The following is a 21,979-nucleotide window of genomic DNA, read 5'->3' on the forward strand; positions in this document are numbered from 1 at the left end:
TGTGATTTTAAGACTGACAGTGTTATGTGGTTGACATAACTCTCAACTGTAAGGCTATCCACAGAATGTCCAGATTTTGGACTCTCATGTTTGTTGTGTTCTTCAGACATATTATGTCTTTGGAAAATCAATAGCATACTGTGGGGTTTGCAGTCAGTAAATGGTATCATCCATTTGAGTTTCTGGCTTCATATCCCGAAAGATATGTTACAACAAACCTTGTTACACCAGCAACTATCTCAATTTATAACAGCAATATTTCACATATCCTCCTGTTTTTGGGCTTCTGTCCCCCAAGTATGTCAGGCTTTGTCCAGATATCATGCAGTAAGAGATTGATAGGTAGGGTATATCATTATTTAGTGCCTTCATTCCTGATACCATCCCAGTGATGGATCAGAATGCCAGACATGTTATATGCTGGAGGCCTTATATATGAGGACAAAGCCTGGAAATTCTGTGGGACTCTGAACATTTGAGAGGTCTGTGTATTTCTGGCAATTGTTGACAGACGTCAGGATTGTGTAGCAGTGTAGTGTGTCAATGTTATTCGGCCTGTGTAGGAAGAGGGGTGGATGTATGTATAATGGCTCCTTTTCTATCTGACTGTGCATGCTGCTCCAGCTTCTGGTGGTCTATCGGCTGTATATGTTTGTAGAGGCAGACTGAGACATGTCCCATACCACAGTCAGGCATCATAGTATACTGTGAATTGGACCAGTATATGTAGGGGTAGTGTGTGATAGTGGCAAACGTGATGAGATGTTTTGGTTCACACAGTCCTTATACTCTACTGTTCATGTGGCTTACCGGTATGTCACTGTGACTGTGATGAAATTGGTTGTGGGTATGCACTTTCACACTGGTGTCTGTTTTTCAGTGCTCTTACATCCCTGTAGTGCCTGGTACATTTGCAAATACATGTGTAACTCCCCATAGTGGATTTGGGTTAGTATTGTGTCAGTCTGACTGTTGTTTGGATGGTGCTTGATGACATGCTTACCAGGTGAGTGTAGTTTCCCTGATGTGATGTTATGTCCAGATATTTGTAGGATGTACTGTTGCCTGGTCCACGTATGTGTTGTGTATTTCTGACACATCAGTGAGATGATGTGAGGATTTAAGTCACTAACTAGTGACAAGTAATTCAATGTTGGACTTGTACTATTTCAGTTAATATATGTTAGGACAGACGGGAGGCTGTTACTGCAGCAATTGTGTCAACTTATTTACTATAATATTTCAGGTATATCCCTATTTTCATGGCTCTCTCCCCCCACTTTGTTTGGCTTGGTCCTGATTTTTGCACTATGGGGTTCTGAGCCTACCTATCAACTGGTTGGATTGCTTCAGGATGTCCAGGTTTATTGCTCATATTTCTGGTCTCTTACACAGATTCATTATTTTTATTTCCCTGGTAAATCACTGTGATGATCTGCAGTTTTCTGTCAGTAAATGATGACATACATTTCAGTCTCAGAACTCACATCCTTCAGAACATGTATGCTGAAACAAACCCTGTCACTCTGGCAACATTCTACATTTATAAGAGCAATATTTAAAATATCAAGTAAAAAAACACACCTTCCTTACTAGAGGCTTCAGTCTACCAGGAAAACTGCAATTAAATGTAAAACACTTGAAGTCCAAAAAAATGGCAGGTAGTTCCAGTGTAAAAAACTCTTCTTTATTCAACCACAGACGTATAAGCGCTTTCACAGATAACTTCTGCTTCTTCAGATACAAATGCATGCTGTCTACTGTATAACTTATATACCTTGAACCAAATAATTAAGTCACAACCATCTTAAAGAAACATCCTTCATTAAGTAAAACCATTTAGTCCTTCACTGTGTAAACATGATTCTAAAAAGTATAATGAATAACAAACACATAAAAAAACACATGTATAAAGAATATATATATAAAAAATGCAAATATAAATATACAAACATAAAATTTTCCTCAAATATAAACATATACTGTTAAAAATCTCTAATACTTAAAGTAAGTGAGCATATCTTAAAATGACTTAACATTTCATTTATTCAATGGTCTTGCTTTAAGATTTGGTCTTATGGGTATCCTGTCATTTAACCCATGCCCAGAATTTGCTTTCAGTATTATAATCCATTTTGTCTCAACATATTATGTTCTGTTTATAATGTCCTCCATTCCGATGTTGACATATATTTTACCTATAACTAAAAAAGTGAAATTTTGGTTGTTGTCATTCACTCTAATATATGCCATTTGTGGACTACAAATATTTAAAATATGTCCCTACTTTTGTCCCATTGTCTCCCCATTTGCAAAGCCTTTGGCCAGATGTTCTGCACTAAGAGGTTGAGAGGCATGGTCCTGAGGTATGACTCCATTACATGTTATAAGCACATATATGTGTGTGTGTGTGTGTGTGTGTGTGTGTGTGTGTGTGTGTGTGTGTGTGTGTGTGTATATATATATATATATATATATATATATATGTAGACACACACACACATATATATATATATGTGTGTGTGTGTGTGTGTGTGTGTATTTTATATGTATATCCCTATTTATATTATGTATATATTTTTCCCATATATATGCATCTCCATGCATATATACATGTGTATATGTATATGTATATATACAAAACCTAAATGATTCTACAAAATCCTTTCCCTACTGTTGAATGTCTGAACTGCATGATATGTTTGAAAAAGCATCAGCAATCTCTACAGCTCAAAAGGTGTAGTGGTGCATTGCTGTCACTATGGTGTACAGGGCCCTGGGTTTGAGACTTGGGAGGTCTGACTATTTTGTTGCTAGGCAGAACACTGCCTGATGGAAACAGAATGATTAAAGCAGTTTTAAGCAGTTGTAAGTGGGTGTGCATGAGTTTGTGTGGTTTTGCACAATACCAAGCGATGCCAACATACAGTTAAAATATAGATGCTTAATCTGTGTTGGCTTCACTTAGCATTGCGCAAACATGCTTACGCCTGCTTACTTATGCTTATAACTGCTTACTCATGCTTACACCTGCACTAATTTCTTTGCTAGAAAAGAAAAAGGGGTGATAGGACAGTAGTGAAAAAGGGGCATGCAGAGGGAAAAACAATATGAATGATAGCTAGGGATGTGCAGGACGGGTGTAGGGAAGGTCCATAGCTGTCCATTTCTTATACAGCAACAGCTGTGCATTTGTACAGAATTTGGAGGTGAATTTGGACACTCAAACCCAAGAGAGAGGGTTGAGGACAACAGAAATGTGTTGTCAAGCCATTTGGGCCAGATTACATGTGTCTAGTGGACACGTGTGTGAAATAGACAGCTATGTATGGGGCAATATTTTTTTTGGGACAGATGCCCTTTTCTTTTTTTGTAAGGTGAGAGTGGGATCTTGGGGAAGGATTGTAGATACGTCTGGGGAGGTATGTTGGCTAGGGAGACAGACAAGATAGACAAGACAGCAGACAGAGGCAGTATATAACATATGAGGGGGGTAAACACATTTTATGAGGAGGGTGGTTGGGAATCCGAAGTCCATGGGCCCCCTTATGGTTACAGTGGGACTGAGATCCCCACCCATTGGCAGTCAACACTGCAACTTCACAGCCCCAAAGGTGGCTGTGCTAGGGGCTGGACAGCAGGGGAACCCTGCCCCTCGAGGTGCATCAGACGGCCCTCAATCTGCTCTCCACACTTGGATCAAAGGGTGCTGCACACCAAACCTGGACCTATTTGCTGGGGACAGCCTCCTGCCTGTGCCTGCTCCCAGGAGGGATGGGCCCCATCCCCTGCGGTGGTTCGTCCCGAAGGTGGTGCAGGACCAGCAGATGAGGGACATCCTGGTTGGGTCCCAAACATGTTGGGGCCTGGTGCCACAACCAGATAAGGTGGAGCAGGCAGATCGAGTGGGATCTGCCTTCCCAAATGCGTTATGGTGTTGTGGTTTTAAAAAATATGTTGGTTAGTCATGAACAACACATTTCAAGATTAGTTATAACAGCATGCATGAGTGTTAGCATTAACCCCATTAAACAGATTTGAAACAGTTGCATAGCAAACAGAACACATGCATAAATGAAACAACAGTATGCATTGTAACAGCATGGCAGGAACATTGACGGCAACAGGCCTCCAGCAATGGTATTTGAATAAGATATAGTAACATGCAAGCAATCAAACATATTAACAATAATATAACACAAGTCCCAAGATTAGGGTGGAGTAAAACGTACCCATAGTATATGTGTAATAATTATTTATGCAAATGAGGGGGGGACAGAAAATCCATTAACAACTGTTTATGCTTCTATTTTCCACAACAGTACTGCTCAATACTCTATGGGTCTGCCCTCACTTCACATCTACCTATGGCCATAGCTTCTGTAATACAAACATACCTATTAAACTGTCAGCCTGGAATGGTATGAGGCAAACTGTGACAACTCTGGGTGCATGACTAGAGGGGACCCGTACATGTCAGGGTTACATATCTGGTACAGAGGGTACCCTGAACTGCTCTTATTGAGTGTGCTATTCGGATACATCATCTGGTTTCCTATCTGTATCCAGGATTAGTAGCAGCAGTGACCACTAGCTGGGACAGAATGACACTTGAGAGATGTATCGGAAACATACCTTTCAACATCTTGGTGCATGACATCTGGACAAAGCCATACATAGGAGCGGGACAAAGGACCATAACTATGGACATTTTTGGATATTGCTCTTACAAACTTAGTCGATAAAATAACAGGTCTTACATTTGCATGGCATTTCTGAGGGATATGACATCTGACACTTGTTATGTCTATCATTATTTTCTAAATTCATTCTATAACAGTTAGCCACTGATTTGCCATGACACCACTACTTTATGTAAAACAGACCAAAAATCTGGAACAAATATCTGGACAGTCAGTGAATATCTGTACAACTGAGAGGCATGATTTGGGAAGAGTGCATATTGTATGCACCTACCCTGCTGTCATTTGCAGGCATGTGGTGGCACAATTGAACAGTTGTACACAGTTTATTAGTATACCTTTCATACAGCTACTGAAAACATTTACTTACCTGTACAACCTGTGGGGAAAATATCTGTTAACACTACCTGACTGTTTTTACATTTATTCCTGATTCCTTGTGTGTAGATATGCACACATGTTAGTACCACTCCCTGGATTCGAACAATGTCTGAGTGTGCAAAATTAACAACTAAGCTATTTCTCATAACAATGAGATACTGGGGAACTGTTGTTTCTCATTTCAATGGTTTCTGCCTAATAGTCGCTTAGTTAGACAGTCTGAACTTGTACTTCTATAATGCATGCATGACAGATAGTTATTGTTCTATGCATTACTCCTTTGGATTACTACAACTTGGAAAGCAAAGGTTAATGCAAGATACTTGACATATTACTATTCAGGATTCGGAGCTTAGTGCAGTATATATTTCACATTTAATTTATATCTCATTGTACAGCTACACCATCTATGGTTTCTTCTAACAGCTTGTTCATAGATGCACCTCAGTTTATGTATGCTGTCACAACAGTTTTTTTAAGTGTCTTTATTGTAGTTCAATATTCATCAGTCATACTTTTTTATTTATTCAGTTCACACAGTAACAGTATACCTACTAGCAGTATGCAATGTACTCCTTCTTAGGTGTTTTTAGCAAAATACTGCAAAATAGATTTGTACTCACCAGACTGTTGGTGCAGCCTCAGCAGTCTGTCACCGTGGGCTTCTATGTTCACAGGCTTCTCTGCTCCAGCTGTAGGAGAGAAAAACACACATTATGTATATCTGTCTATCACATTCTCAGGCTATTATTTGCTACAAACTACTTGATAGTGATACTTACACACTACTGGAGCATTCTGGGCCCGATCATCTTGGATCCACTGGTCCAAGAGCACCCCCTTCCTATGCTTTAGGTTGACATAATGGTGCTGTACCTGATCACCAGTCTGGAGGATGCCAGTAGCAGTGGTGAGGTCACATGTGAGATGGTCCCAGGTCTCCACTTTGTATTGGGAGCACTGGTACTGGCCCTGCAGCAGTCTCTCCTCATGGTTTTTAACTAGGAGTCCAACCATGACCCTGGACTCCCGAATGTTCCAGCATTGCACCCAAAAACACACCTCTTCTCCTACGACAGCCATTGCATCTGCACAGATGGACTATAACAGATTATGGCTGTATTCCTGGCTGTGCCATTTAAATAGTGTAATATTCCCACCCTTTGCTGTCATTGGGCCATTTTGAAAAGGTTAAGCTCTGCTAAGCAGTGCGCAAATCCACTAAGCCAGTTTTAACATTGATTAAAGGTGAAGTTGTTGAGCAGTGTTTAACAGTGGGAAAATCCACTTAGCTGAACTACCTGCTGCTTAGAATTAACATCTTAGCAATGGTTATACTTGCTAAGCATAGCTGAGCATTGCTAACCACTGCTGACTTTTATTTATCCCTCTATGTGCTTTCCTTACATTGGCAAAGGGTGTGACTATACTGTATGAGGCACTTGTGTGTACATGGGTGGTTTCACATGTTATATACACTCACACATACATTGTACACAAGCTACACTACCCTGGTTGACAGAAAACAGTTGCTAGATAATTTAATTTTACAAAAATAATTTTAACACTTCTTTCCCATATAAAAATCAGTTGCCCGACTTGGTACACAACCCATGAACACCCACATGTATAGCCAGGACTCTAACCACTACACTATCTCAGGTTAGAAATTTCACTTGTATATTTGTATTTATCTCCTGCGAGATGTTTAAGCTATGGTAAGGGGAGGGCCATAATGACCACACCCGCTTAGCTACACTTAAACATTCCTTAGCCTTGAAAAAAAAATTATAGTAGTATTATTATATTATTATGTTATTTAACTGAGTATTGTGGTATTCTAACAAGTCATTAGGACTGTAATCAGGAAATAATGGCAGACATTTGGCATTCAGGTTCTATCCTTCAGAGATTCTTGCTACTACATATCCTGTTTTCTATCAACTTTCTAAGTGTGTGAGGGTGATTTTTCTGAGGTGTTCCTATTTTATTGCTTGTTTCCCCAATTATTTGTGCCTTTGTCCACATGGACTACTGTCAGGGAATATTGGCATACATTTGCTTTCAGACCTCTATCCTTCGGTAATTCATGCTAATGCATGACCTTTTTCCCATCAACTTTCTAAGTTTGTGAGGGCAATACTCAGGATGTGTCCCTTTTTAGGGATTTATCCCCCATTATTTGTGCATTTGGTCACATTTCCTGCATTAGCAGGTTGCGGCTGAGTTGTACGGCACCTTTACAATGCAGGGTATATGTCACAGAACCTGTCACACACCACCTGCATTGTCTTGGTGATGCCATGTGTATTTCAGTGTCCACAGACACTGAAATGATCATTTATTTCATTTTAGTGTCCATGGACACTGAAATACTGGCATAATATTAGAGTAATTCTCTAATATTATGCCAGATGCTATAAGAAAGTGCCATATGGCACTTTCTAAGTGCAGGAGGCATGTTCAATGTCCATGCACTACTTGAACATGCCCCCTGCACTCGTTCATGGTTTGTGTCCTTGTAGGTTGAACAGCAGCGTGCCTTCATGAATAGGGAAGGTGCGCTGCTGTGCTATGCAGACATGAACCACTCCATGCAACAATAGTGCTGTTCTTGCATTGAGTTTATTGAATCCCGGGGGTAGACATTTAATAATATACTGAAGAAAAAGGTTTTAATGCATTTGGTGTAGTTTAAGCAGAACAATCTAGTTTTAGTTACCCTGGATGCAGAAAAGGCTTTCAATAGAATTGAATGGCATTGCTTGACAAGAGTTAGGCCTTCTTGACAGACTTGCATGTTATGGGAAGTACTACTTGACAAGAGGATTTACATAAATTTTTTCTGCAGATGACAGAGTCAAGATTTACTTGAGCTTGTTCTTCTATTTCCATTTCAGTAGAGGGACTAGTCAGGTGTGTTATTTTTCTTAATTCTTGTTTGAAGTGCACCGTGAGTATTTACTAGCCTGCATTAGACAATATACCCTATATAGTTATAGGGCAGCTAATAAAGATATCAAGAATTCTTATTTTTCCTACAAATGACGTGTTGATACATTTATTTGGGCTGGATGCTGATTGGCCAGCATTTTTCAGAAGTTTCTATGCAATTGTTAAATTATTTGGCTATAAAGTTCATATAAAAGACAAAAGCAGTTGGCATGAATTTTATATCTACACAAAGCTTAACAGTTCAATATGATTATATATGGAAATCTCCTTCTATGAATAGGAGTCTGCATAGGAGATACTGTTGATAGTACAGTTATTAAAATGCATGAAGAATTGACAAAAAGGCTGAAAGATAATTTTAAGAGGAGGAACATTTGATGGTCAGAATCAAATCAGATAGAACAGACCCTGTTTTTTTATTGTATCACTTTTGTTGTTATGTTTCTTCAATCATTTCCATCAAGTATCCAAACAGTTTTTTTAAATTTGTTAAGAATGTGATGGGGCATTTTATCTGGGAATAGAGAAAAATGGGTGTCTGGGGGAAAGAAAAAAATATATCATGAAAGATGGGTGGATTAAATATACCAGACCCACAGTTTTCCTATGAGGCTGTTGAAGAGGAAACTCTTATACTCTTTGATGATATAGGGCAGACAAAAACAATTACCATTAATGACAAATGATGATCATTTGGAATTTGAAAAAGTTTCAGTGTAACTATATTACAGAATAAGAGAACTGCTGCTGTAGTAAACATTGTTATTCAGTTTAAGAGATTTTTTGCATTGGTTGAACTTGCTGATACAAACTGAATACTGTAAACTGAGCCACAACACTAATGATGAACAGAGAAGATGACGGGCACAATGTGAACAGCTTTGGTGGTCAAGGAAATATAGCACATGGTCACAGAGTTCATTTACACATTCATCGTTGCGATAAATTGATGCTGGAAAATGAATGAATGACAAGTGCTGCTAGAAAAATGATAAAAGACGTTGAAAAAGAGTGTCCCCATTTTTTATAACATTAAAAGTATTTCTATAATATTACATGTAAAGGGGGCATATATAACGAAAAACATCTGGGTTTACAAGGTCAAGAAAATGATTTAAGGTAGATAGGGAGAGGAAATTGTTGCAGTCCTGGCAACATTTATAAGCTAAAGAGAGTGGTTTGTCTGCATGGTCTTAGAAATGTCAATTACCAGAATATGTGACTAACTACAGAAGGTTTATATTTTCGTGAAAATACCTACCCCACATTTTTTTTTGCACCTCATTGTTTCAGCCAGATGTTCCTACTGCCTTTTTTTGAGATGTCAGGAAGAGATTATGATGTGTACAGGGTATGTTTTTGCTCCTATCCAAAATAATAGGACTATAAAGAAGACTAGAAATATATTTTGCAGTTGGTATTGCAACATAAAGCGATGCTTCAGTGAACTCTTTTTTGTTGGACTATAACAAGCAAATGCAATCTACTAAAATGGAATAGGTTTATTGTTTATTGTTTTCACAGCTGTGAAACTGAACTAGAATTAAGGAGTTAAACGTAGCACCAGATATTGGTACTGTTCAGTTGAAGGATGTGTTGGACCAAACAGAAGCTAATCTGCAATCAAAATGTCATGTGCCAAAATAGTAAGCGGCTGGCTTCATTGGTGTATGTGTAAACACTGGTGATAGACTTGTCTGGCAGTCAGTGCAGAGAGTTAAGGCTTTGAGCTATACTTCCTATGGTATAGAGTTTGATTACCTCAGCCCTTATTTGCCTTCTGTGTGACAGTGAACAAGTGACTTAAGCACACATTGCTCCTGGGTTTCACCTCAGTAGGAATTGTGCATCCAGTGAGGCTACATGGTAAATAAATGGGTATTAGTATTATTATTATTGTTAACTGACATACACATTGGGAAAGCTGCCAATTGTTCATCAGACATTTCTGCAACTGCCAGTTTACTGAGTCAGTATTGCTAAAAACTGCTTTCACCAATTATAGAGTTTGCTCTTTTTTCTACTACTTGACCATGGAATTTGTATACATAAGAGGGGAGGTGCAGAGAATTTCTTCCCAGATATGGGATGTAGGCAGCAACTATGTTATCAGTCAATGAAAATGACATTCAATGATTCAGATTTGATGTCAGTTGAAAAACTGTCCATTGATAAGTCAATATGAATCTACATGGAGTTCTGGAAATTAGGGTGAGATAAGGTTATGAAGATATCCTTGTATGGAATGTAATACACAGAATTTGAACTCAGATGGTATATTTGTAAATTTTAACTGGAATTGTCTATTAGGAAGACTTTAGCTTCTTATAGGTTAGTTCATAGATTAGTATTAGGCTAACTGCCCTTGCGAGCCATTGTAAGCCTAGCCAATTATTCCTTGTGAGACTCAAACCCTGCACCTTGTGTTTGTAAGGCAAACATCTTAACCATTAGGCCACCCTCCCACCTTCTGGAAGTTTATCAAGAGGAATGTGAGTTTAAATGTGTGTGGTCTCATAAATAAGCATGCAACTGTTCAGATATATTTGAGCATAGCTGAAAGGTTAGAAAGTTGACTTACTTTGTTATTATTAATGTTCATGCATGCTATAAGAAATGTTTTTTCCTTATACACAGATATGTTTATTTTCTGAAGTTGTGATTGTCAATTTACTATCAATAGGTCTAGCAGATATTTTCCATTCATTTGATAATAGTAAATTATATTATACTGGTGTTAATTTGACTGCATTTATAAGGCAGACATGTTGACTAGTTTTATAGCAGGGAAAGCTGCATAGTTTAAACCAACTGCTACACAAAGTAAAAAAATTGCCTTGTAGCAAAAAAGAAACAACCACCAGTATATCCAACAAATTTAATAAAACTCTGATGTCTCGGCCAAAGCCTTCAAGGAGTATAACACAATGTAAAAATTTGCCCCATATATACACACATACAAAGGCATCATTTTAAACAATTAAACAATTAAAGAAATACTCTCCAATTACATTCTTCATTTAATCCCCTTGGAAACAGGGTGTCAAATGTTAAAATGTAAGTAGATTATGTTAAAAGCAACTGTTTCTTAATAAAAGAACCGTCAAATCTATATATTTGTATTTTTTCCAAAAACAGTGCCTTGTAGCCCTTTACTTTCTGCATCATGAAACAAACTAAAATGTTCAGCTATAGAACTCTCTGCTTTTTTATTAGCAGTATCCCACACATGCTCTAAAATTCTAGTTTTACACCTTTTTGTTTCTCCAATATAAAATTTGTTGCAAGGACTTCTCAAAGTGTATACATCTTCAGTATTACAAGTGAAATAACCACAAGTTCTAAAAGGAGCATTATTAATTCTAAGGAAATTTTTATCACATACTTGCAAGATTGCACTTGCCACAAGCAAATGTGCCACACATTGTCAAACTACAACTGAAATAAATAAATAAATAATAAATATTAGGACATGGAATGCTGAATTTACCTCTTACCAAAAATTCTGCATACTTTTTCCTTTTCTGTAGGAAAATATTAGTTCTTAATTCAACCACTCGGAAGCATCCCTTAAAGATGTCAGATATTTCCAAGCATATCTAACTTGATCTATTATTTTAGAATTAAGGCAACTATATGCTGTAACAAAATATATAGTTTTATTTATCTCTTTATTATACACAGCCCCAGTATATTGCCTATCCTATTAGCTTTTCTGGTATCCATTAATTATGTGTATAAATGTCTGCCAACTATCATGTATTGTCTTCACATCATAACCCCTATTTTTAAACATGTCTATAGTTTTTATCTAGTTCTTGTTTGAGATACTCTTTAGTGTTACATAGCTTAGACAAACGAAAAAAGTCACCAAAAGGAATAGCTTGTATCGTGTGGGGTGGATGGTAACTTTGGCCATACAAAAATTGTGCCCCTTCATTAAATTTCCTATGAACTGAAGTTTTTAAAATATTCTCATCGGAAATATTTACTATGACATCAAAAAAATGGGACACGAGTCCTGATCTTCGAACTGTCAAATTTTAACCCAAACCTGTTGTTTTGTAAGTCACCTATAAATTTGTCGACTCATTCTTTTCCTCCCTCAAACAAAAAAATAAGGTTGTCAATAAATCTGTAATATTTGACAATATATTTGTGAAATTAAGTATTTCTATACAAGTATTCCCTTTCAAATAGACCCATACTGAGATTGGCATACATAAGGGCAAAAGCTCCCCATGGCAGTGTCTTGTTTCTGATGGTATAACTCATTATTAAATTAAAAAAAAATGTTTTTAGACAAATATAGACAAGCCCCCAGATTTACTAATCTAGTCCTGCATGGAAGCGACCATTTAGGAGCAGGACGGCAGCGTGCCATGCATATTAATGAGGCAAGCCGCCTGAGCTCTTAATCTTACACAGAGCTCTCAGAATGTATATGCCCCCGCAATGCAGAACAGCAGAAAGGGGTATGCAATGAGCGAGACCACTCACAGGTGACAGTATATCCCCACCAACAGTCCCACTTGTGTACAACAGCAACAGTATATATGAATAAAATGAAGAAACCCTTTTTTTTTTGAAAATCCGATTAAAGCTAACCGAAGGTACGTGGGTGTGCTCATCACTTAGCTACAGTTAATGCAGCTTAAATGGCTGAAGAGGATAACAAGGAAGATATATGCAAATGAAGGAGCATAGCAATAGTGTAGTGTACAGAGCATTTGCCTTACAAGCAGGCATTCCCGGTTCAAGTCTCACTGCAGCACATTCCATTTTCCATGGCAAAGCACGTTATGAGTAATATTTATGTTGCATAATCCACTAAATAACATATGTTTATGAACTGGAATACTGCAGTAAATACACATGTGAGGTGTCAGTGTCATAATGAATAAGGCATTTGTATGCAGGTTTAAGCACAAATAAGCAGTAGTAAGCATATTTAAGCACTAGTAAGTAGGCTTAAGCCATTTGCACAGCGGTAAGCAATGCCTACATTGGTTAAGCAATACTAATGCTAACACTGTGTAAGCAGATGTAACGGCAGGTTAGCAGTGCTTACTGTCACTCAAACCCGCTTACAACTGCTCAAAAGTGCCTTAATCACTCTATATCTAATGGTCCTTGTTCTGCCTATCAACAAAATAAACAGCCATGCAGGTCTCGATCCCAGGACCCTATACACTATAGTCACAGTAGTTAACCACCAAGCCAACACAGAAGTACAGAAAAATGATGTAGCAGTAAACATGTCCACACCATAGTATAACCAAACCGAACCTGTGAAAGGAATCAGTATACAGTCATATGTTCCATAACCCACTACATAAAATAAATATGTGAACTGGAGCACAGCAGTAAGCCCAGAAATGAGGTGGAATTGTAATAGACTGTTGAAGTCCACAATAAAACACCGCACAGAGTGTACATGTACATTAATCATGGATACCAGGCATACATATACGGTGTAATGAATAATAACTCAATGTCAAAAAGGCATTATAATGCAAAGTCTAATGTAAGCAATGCTAAGCATTGCACAGGCCAGCTTAGGAGGTGTGAGCAATGTGTAGACCAGCGAACTCATTGTGCCCAGTGGTATACCCCTGTAAACAATGCCAACCCTAGGTAAGCAGGTTTGCCCATAGCTTAGCCTCTTCAAAACTGGCCAATCATGGAAAAGTGTGGGAAATCAGCCCTATTTAAACCCACTGGTTGTAGCTTCCCCTTGCAGGCACAATGACAGTAAAGGGAGAAGGTGTGCACTTCCAGGTGCAGCACTGGTGTATCCAGGAGTCCAAGGTCATGGCATGACTCCTAGTTAAAGACCATGCTTAGAGACTGCTGCAGGACCAGTACCAGGGCTTCCAATATAAGATGGAAGCCTGGGACTGTCTCGCCCATGACCTCAACAGTGCCACTGGCATACCCCGAACTGGTGAGCAGGTCAGGCACAGCTATACCGACCTGAAGTGGCATAAGGGGGACTACAGGAATATACTAGTTGTTAATTGACATCTTTCTCTCCCCCCACCATATCTCCAACAATAATCAACATATCCACCCAAACTGGTACGTAATGTCTCTGATAATGTCCAATTGTTTGATAAATATTTTCATGGTTCCCATGCATGTGCTGTATCGAATTATTCCAACATTGGTGGCATGGTGCCATCAGTGTACCAGCATGCTCTTCTTATTACCATTGTAGTCCCATATATGCATGTGTTCTGTTTGCTATGCAACTGTTCCATATCTGGTGTCTGGGTTAATGGGAATATCTATGCATGCTGTTATACCTAACCCTGAAATGTGTTGACTATTACAAACCCATAAATGATGAAATCTAAACACTATAACACACTTGGGAAGGCTGTTCCCAGCAGACCCACCTGTCCCACCTCAGCTGGCCGTGGCACTGGGCACCAGCATGTCTGGGGCCCAACCCGGGACCTCCCTGTCCATTGGTCCTGCACCACCTTCGGGTGGAACTGCCTCAGGGGGTGTGGCTCATCCCCCCTGGGAATGGGCGTGGACAGGCACCTGTCACCCATCACCAGGTCGGGGTCATGGTGCATAGAGCGATCAGAGCAGTCTGGTGATGTTCTATGCCAGCTCGAGGGCCATGTGTCATGATTAGAGAGTCAGCCTGGCTTTGTGACGCAGCCACCAGCACAGCTACCTTTGGGGCTGTGAATATGCAGTGGTCTTTGCCCATGGGTGGGGACCTTAGTCCCACTGTTACCACTAGGGGGGCTTGTGGGCTTCCGATATCCCAACACCCCTCCCCATCAAGGTGTTTACCCCCACATGTGTCATATACCACCCCTGTATGTGTCTTGTTTGTCTTGTCTGTTAACCTACCCAACCTACCTCCTCAAATATACCTACTACCCCTCCCCAACATCCCACTCTCACCTGAAAAAAAAGGGCAATCTCTTCCCACAAAAAAATCTTGCCCCATACATAGCTGTCCATTTCGCACATGTGTCCACTGGACACATCTAATCCGATCTAATTGGCATCACACCTTATTATTGTTGTCCTCACACCTCTTCCAGGGGTTTGAGTGCCCAAATCTACCTCCAAATTCAGTACATATGCACAGTTATTGCTGTAGAAGAAATGGGGAGCTATGGCCCTTCCCTACACCCTTCCTGCACATTCCTGGCTATTTTCTATACTGTATTTCCCTCTTTGTGCCCCTTTTTTCACCACTTTCCTATCAACCCCTTTTTCTTTTCTTTTAAAGAAATTAGTGTGGGGGTAGCTGGGAGTAAGCACATTTAAGCAGCAGTAAGTGGGTTTAAGCCTGTTTGCATGGGGGTAAGCTCTGCCTACACAGGTTAAGCAATTTTGAAGCTAACTGAGTATTACAAACTGTAATTGGAAGTTAGCAGTGCTTACCTTTGTGCAAACCCACATAAACCCACTTATAACTGCTTTAAAGTGCCTTAATCACTCTCTACCCAATGGCCCGTGTTCTGCCCAGCAACAATATAAACAGCCTCTTCAAGGCTCAAACCCAAGACCCTGTACACCATAGACAAAGTAATTTACCACTAAGCCATGCCAGATATACATATCTCTGACGTTTTCAAAAACATATCATCCAGCTCAGTGATGCAACAGTACAGAGAATGTATCCCAACATATAGATGTATATGTGTGTGTAAATATATTAATATGTAAACAGATACAACATATATATATATATATATATATATATATATATATATATATATATATGTGTGTGTGTGTGTGTGTGTGTGAGTGTGTGTGTGTAGATATATATATGAACATATATACATGCAAATGCCTACATTGACACATATATATGCCTACATATACACAGCAAGTTACATATACGTAAGCAGATATATGTCTATGTAGGTATATATGGACATAGTTATATATATGTAAGCAGATATATATAGGTATATATGGCCATACATCTGTAGATCACAATGGTAGATTAACTAAAACATTTATGTCCACATGCACCATTAATGGGGTTGAGAGGCCCCAAACAATATACGTCTTGTACGAATAGGTATACCCCTCCACAGCCAAATACATCTGCCCTGCAATACACTACCAAGTGTTGCAGATCCCATAACCAGAACCTGACATGACATGGGCACACGATGTTAACAGTACTGCATCCCACCTCTATAATATCAGGCTGGTATTGGTAACATATCATGCAGTACAGTCTGGCTCCCATAGGAAATGTAAAATGTGGAAGCTATCAACATCCCCAGGATACATATACACAGACACATATATGCAGATACAGATATATATATATATATATATATGTATATATATATATATATATATATATATATATATATATATGTATATATATATATATATATATATATATATATGTGTGTGTGTGTGTGTGTGTAGATATACATGTGACAACACATACACACACAGAGATATGTACAGTAAGATAAATATGTAGAAGGTGCACACAATATGGAACAATCAGTATGCCTACAGTTAATACCTTAACAAATGGACACTGTATGGGCCATCCATACAAATGACAATTGTTGCCTGCAACATATACCCACAGAGAGGTCATAAGATAAAACATCTCACATGGGTTTGCAGAAATGGAAAACTTTTATTTGTGTACTATTACAGATTTATATGCCATGTCATATAGCTGTTCAGATACTGACATCCATATAAACAGAGTAATGCAACTGTGAAACAGTTATACTAATATAGTAGTCTGGAAAGGTTCACAGCTGTTGCTGTCCAGGCCAAGCCCTTCAAATTGCACAATAGTAAAGACAGTCTGGGCCACAGGATACCAAACAATCAACAGTAAGTAATGCAGGTGGATTGTTCAGCAGCCTCTATCTACACTCTGTACAAAATTACTAGGTGGTAATGACTTCAGTTGACCCAATGGGATGTAACTGTTACATAACAAGGCATAACTGACACCTTCACAAGCACACTGACAAACAGAACAGTCTGCATGGCAGGAGGCAGTAGGCCTGCATTAACCCAATTTATGTAATTAATGTAAATATAGGTGAAGTGTATGGTACTGTACATCCAGATACCTTAAGGCAGCTCACCCCTGCTACCCCCACATTTTGTAACAGCCTAGGTTATTTATGGTGTACCCCCTAGACTCAATAATACAGAGCCATATACCACTGTTACATACACTGGCCTCTGGAGTGCATAAGGGCACACATGTATTGTGTAGGAGAAGCCCAAACATATATGGCCCCAGCCCCATCGTATGTGTGGGGTATACAACAGCAGTGGACTGATGCACCACATTGCCCCCGTCTGTGAATTATGCATTAGGAATATGGGGAAGTATGGCAGGTACACAAGTGGAGGTGGTCAGGATTGGTAGATATAGAGGATTGTCTACAGGGGTGGTATGTGACACATGTGGTGGGTAAACATTGTGGATGGTGTGTGTTGTCTGTATTGTGGATGCTCCATGGGCCCCAATATGGGCACAATGGGAACAAGCCTCCCACCCACTGCTACTCACAACAGCAGTCCACGTCTTGAAGGTTCCTGGTCTGAAGGCTGAGCAGGAGGAGCATGTTGGCCCTATGAATGTGTACTGGGTGCCTAAGACTGATGTAGTACATCCCTCATGTGTCTGTGGAGCCTGGTATGGATTAGACCATAGACCTGAGCTCAGAGGACAGGAACATGTCTGTGTGTACCCTTAGGGGGGGACAACATCCCCTGGGTGGTTCCACCTGATGGTATTGCTGGAACAGTACATGAGGAGGCCCCAGGTTGGGACACACATGTGAAGTGGCCAGATATCATGGGCAGATGGGGCTGCAGAGGTGGATCTACTGGCCAATAGAACATATACATGTTATTGTGTCACTGTTATAGAACATATGTTGGTAGTAAAAGTCTACAAAATCCAAGTACATGCCCAACAGCATGGATAGATATCCCCAATAACACAGACTGTCAGATGTGCAGCAATCTCAGAGCAGCCATACCACTGGCATATATGGAACCATAGTGACTCTGATAATGGCACGCAGGTGAATAGTCTGTAACAGGCCAGCAATGATAGTGTCCACACAGGGGACATGGCTACAATCACATAGAAGAAGGTGTGGTACAATACAATATCTGTCCAACTGGTAGTTAAGCTGTAGCCATACCTAATGAGTTGTGTGTACAGTTTGTTGAAGCTGATATGGTGGGGGGTGACAGAGATGTGTATTACAAACGGTGGTACCCTTGCTGTATGAGTTGCTCAGACCTGTTTCCATCTTTATGTCTTTCATTCAAGATGACACATGCATGGTTGCCTACCAATTTCAATGCTGAGAATGAAGTGTTGATAGCACACATGATCCAGCACTATCCACTGCTGTTTGGCAGGCACACACATGAGCAGCAGGAGTGGACCTCCCTGTGGAATGACCTAGTCCACAGGGTCAATGATGTCGGACTGCACAACTGCAGGTATGCGCAGGTCCAGCATCATTGTACTGACCTGCTTTGCAATGCCCGTCAGCGTGCTGCTGCAGTCCAGGTGGATCACCTCACCATGGGGGGGGGGCTTCCATCCATCCCTCCCTGACACGTGTGGAGGAGCTCCTGGCCAGCCTCATGGCACCTGCCCATTCGGACAGCCAACAACCACTGAACCCCTTTGTGGAGGTGGGTGTCACCCACACACCAGCCGAGGAGCGTGCAGGTAAGGACACAGGGCACATCAGTAGATGACTGTTGTGTAAACATCCGCATTGGTATGGGTAGATCATGCATATCTGACATGTCATAGATATATTGTGTTGCTGCATTGTAGTTATAAACAGATGTCCAGATGTGGTAGTATTGTGGGAATGTATCATTGATGTATGGTAATAATGCACCCACCCAGTAGCACTGCCACAGGTGTGGCCACTGACATTGCATCTCTCACCCTCTTATGTAGGTCCCTCCGGGATAATAACAAGGCAGCAGACTGCAGCTGGTGAGTATGTTTTAAGTAGATGCTTGCCAACACACCAGGCATGTAATGGTGATGGTATATTTCATGCACATATCTAACACATCTACCCTGAATGCATACTGTACATGTGTAGGTATTGTTGTTGTGAAATGCACGGTCTCACAGGGGTGACCATGATGGGGTCTTGGAAGGATATGCCAGACACCTGTATGATAACTATCATCCTGTCATTGTGGAATGTGTCCACAGGGAGTAACATACTGGTGGTAGACATGGCCTACAGTAGTGACATTTTCTGAACAACACCCATATACAGTGCAACACCAGTGTATATACCTTTAGGACAATAGCAACTGCTGCAGCAATGCACTATGGCATAAGGCATTACAGTAGTCCACATTATCAGTTGGGTCTAGGCTGCAACATGTGGTGTTCAGTGTATGGGTCACTGCAAAGTAGCACACATGTGTAGGGATTACTTGTCATGCATCTGCATAAAAGCTGAAAGAGGGGTATCTCAGCATGACACATCAGTGCACTGCAGCAGGGATCCTAAGGATGGCAGGAATGGCTCTATCTGCACATAGTCAGATTCAGGACCTGTGGCACTTGTAACCCTACCCACACGGCAATAGTGACAGCAGTGTATGAACACCATGGGATGTGCACATGAGTAGACCTTGCAATCATGCAGAATAGGGGGACATGTGTAGGGCAGACTGAACATACACTGGCAAATGCAGATTGACCACACTGGTATACCCCTGCCAGGAGCAATGACTGCTGTAGTACACACAACAAGAGATGCGATAAACCATCATGATAAGGGTGTGCACACATATGCCCACATGGTGTGTATGCATTGCGGTCAGCAGTCACACACCTAATACAATTTGTGGACACTGCATGTGAAAGTACAGGACATATGTCACATATCAGGCTTGTATACTGCTAAGATATGCGGTGATGTGGTCCCATGGCAGATCAAGGAAGTGTGTGTAAAATCAATAAAGGTGTGTACACCCCCCTTAACCACGGTATGATCAGATGGTTGGCAGTGTGCACTGCAGTGGTCATACATGGTCTGTTGATGTTGACAGCTGTAAACTAGGCATCAGGCATTGACCAATGACAACTGTCCACATATCATCCTAGGTATGTGTTGCTGAAAAACATAGGGGCTGTGAGAAGTAAAGCTGACATAACTGACACAGTACTACACATTCCACAATGGGTTGTGCACCTGTAAGTTGTGGTGCACAGTACATAGCAGGGTGCAGAACAGGTGCACAGCAATGCTGTGTACATGGGTGCAGTGGTATCCAGGGGAAGGGGCATCATCTAGTGATACAGCACATGTACCACAAACATGTATACTGTTGCTAGCATAGATTGACTATAGCTGAACTGCATGCTGTTCTGTACCATATGTTCTGCATGTTGGCAGATGGGTAATAGGAGGACTGTGTGTACTATCATTGTGAAACCTCACCTGCATATGTGTGAATGTGTGTGTGTGCATCCTGGTGGTCAGTAAGTTTGTCTGCAGGGTCACTCTGGTGAAGTGGAGGGAGGTAGATGCATGTAGGATGTGTGTGTGCATGTGTGTATTTGTGTGTGTGGCCATGTATGCACATGTGTGATTGTGGGCTGTTCATATGGCTATACCTCCCTTTGGGACCATGCAGTACATGGACATGGACTGCCACATTACACACCAGGAGTACTTGTCATGTGTGTAATCACAGGACAGCAAATAGTATAATATGGTCTGTAGCATGGAACAGGCATCCGGAGGGAAGTTAGACACCAGGTACACCCTTAATATCGCAGTCGGCAGAGAGGTCACCTACAACCAACATATGCAGCTGTACAGATGCATTGGGGAAGTACTAGTCAACACCAGGGAGTGTATCCAAATATTACAGTTGTCACATGATAGGCTGAAGGAGCAGCATATCTGACATATACTGTGCTAATATTACATACACATGGCACACCAGTGCGAGATATTATGGATACAACATAGTAGTCCACACATATAGGGGCCATGCACATCATTTCCGGGCAGACAGAGGGTGCATACCAAATGACAGCAGTGAGGCCATGTAAATCTGCTACACACAGGTCAGGCAGGTAAAGTAGCAACAAGCCTTTTTTTGAGGCCACTTGTGTGGCCATTTAGAGGACTGTGAAGTTAATGAGTGGTATCAATGTTTGTATGTTAACAAGTGTGATACAGGATGGGGTAACACATAGACATATACATGGGACTGTCTGTAAAGCCATGGACAGGTAGGTATTATGGAGGTGTGTGTGCATGTGTGCGTGCTTGTGTGTGTGTGTGTGTGTGTGTGTGTGTGTGTGTGAGTGTGTGTGTGTGTGTGTGTGTGTGTGTGTGTGTGTGTGTGTGTGTGTGTGTGTGTGTGTGTGTGTGTGTGTGTGTGTGTGTGTGTGTGTGTGTGTGTGTGTGTGCGTGTGTGTGCGTGTGTGTGTGTGTGTGTGTGTGTGTGTGTGCGTGTGTGCATGTGTGCGTGTGTGTGTGTGTGCTTGTGTGTGCGTGTGTGTGTGTTAAGCAATGCAGTACAGGTTTTAAAGTGCGTTTATTGTTTTCCCCCAGAGGTGGCAAGGTGGGTCAGGGTCCCTCCTGCATGCAATCAGATGTTTGTGTCCATACAGACACAGAAGATGAAGATATTAATGTTGAGGCACAGGTGGGGTTGTCAGGGGCTGAGACTGCACCATCATTTGACATCCCCCTTTCAACCACTCCAACCTCATACACAGTTGCAGTGCCTATACACACCCCATCACCAGTGGCCATAGTGGAGGGGCAGCTGGCATTCAGTGGCAGTGCACAGGGAAGTGTGATAACCATCCCTACTGTGTCAGTCGCAGCAGGCATAGCTGGATGTCTGGCAGTGCACCACATAGGCAGATGTCACAGGGT

The sequence above is a fragment of the Protopterus annectens genome, chromosome 1.part2, assembly GCF_019279795.1.
Source record: "Protopterus annectens isolate FY-2018-M chromosome 1.part2, PAN1.0, whole genome shotgun sequence".
In the NCBI taxonomy this organism is placed as follows: Eukaryota; Metazoa; Chordata; order Ceratodontiformes; family Protopteridae; genus Protopterus; species Protopterus annectens.